Genomic DNA, 1,154 nt, shown 5'->3' with positions numbered 1-1,154 from the left:
TTACTAAATACAAAATTTAAAGTTATTTTTGTGAGCATCTTTAAAAATTAGAGACGGTTTCGATAGTCTTTTTTTTCTCTGAATAGTGTTAAGTGTATAACCTGCTATGTTCGTATCCGATCCAAACTTACCTTAGAGGCTTATCTGAGTATGTATACGTAACGGTCGTCTATTCACGTGTCAACTAACTCCATAGCTACCAGTGATTGTCATCTTCATTAATGTCACGCCGTCATGGACGTGGCTCCATTTGCACCTTATTGTACAATTAACTAATTAAGTAGGTAACAGCTAACACCAATAACCTCCATTCCAACTTGCTACCTTTTTTTTTATTTGCAACTTGCTAGTTATTTAAGCTGAAAATGATAAATTGATGACCTAAATTAAACTTTTTATTTTGTTTCTTTATCAGAAGTTCAACAAGCGTAAAAGAACTCCTCCGGCCGGTGGTTATCAATGCTCTAACCTTCCGTGCAATTCGGTTAGTCATCATTACCATCTTATTCATCTGCTTCAATTTCTATACATATGGTAGTTTTTTCTTTCTATACCACCTTTAAAGTACTGCTTTTTATTCTTAAGATTTAAAATATTTTATTTTTGTCCAAACGTTCGAAACTAAAATGTATTTTTCCTTTTATTTAAAAAATAGAGTGGGATTTCATACTTCTAAAGTTCTAATTGCTTAGTCACAAGGATTCTCATGCTGCTAGTCAGATAGGGACTTTCCCTGTGTTCTGTTTTTCTTGTTTTTTCTGTTCCTTTGTTTTTTCAGTCACCAAAAAGAAAGTTCTATTTGCTAAGCCTCTGTTTTATTATGAATGCAAGTTGCGGTTTTAAATTTTTTTTATATTCAGCAATCTCTTGATTATATCTTACATTCTTACTACACCCATTCTGTTCCAGGCTCATTGTAGAAAATAAAAAAGATTTAAAAAATTAAAAAACTAAAACCAAGAATACCATTCAATTTGAAAGACTTGGAATCATATTGGGAGTTTATGATAATGGGTTATAGACAATGTAAAGTTCTTTTTAGACTGTATTTGGTTGGGAAACAAAATAAAATAAGATACTGAAAATAAAAAACAGAAATATAAAAATTATATTTTATTTGATAATAAACTATATATATAAAAAGCCAATGAGCT

General features: G+C 30.3%; 1 protein-coding gene across 2 annotated transcripts in view; it reads left to right on the top strand.

Annotated features, from left to right (window-relative positions):
* LOC107614231 (F-box/FBD/LRR-repeat protein At3g14710) overlaps nt 335-1,154 on the top strand; it is a 3,666-nt gene continuing 2,846 nt past the window's right edge. The window contains exon 1 of one of the 2 annotated variants that reach the window (XM_016316459.2): nt 335-484. The gene's annotated coding sequence lies outside the window, so the exon portion shown is untranslated. The remainder of the gene's footprint in view (nt 485-1,154) is intronic. The other variant, XM_016316458.2, reaches the window with a different exon arrangement.

Source organism: Arachis ipaensis, chromosome B08 (genome assembly GCF_000816755.2).
Source record: "Arachis ipaensis cultivar K30076 chromosome B08, Araip1.1, whole genome shotgun sequence".
Taxonomy (NCBI): Eukaryota; Viridiplantae; Streptophyta; class Magnoliopsida; order Fabales; family Fabaceae; genus Arachis; species Arachis ipaensis.
This window is presented reverse-complemented; position numbering and strand designations above follow the sequence as displayed.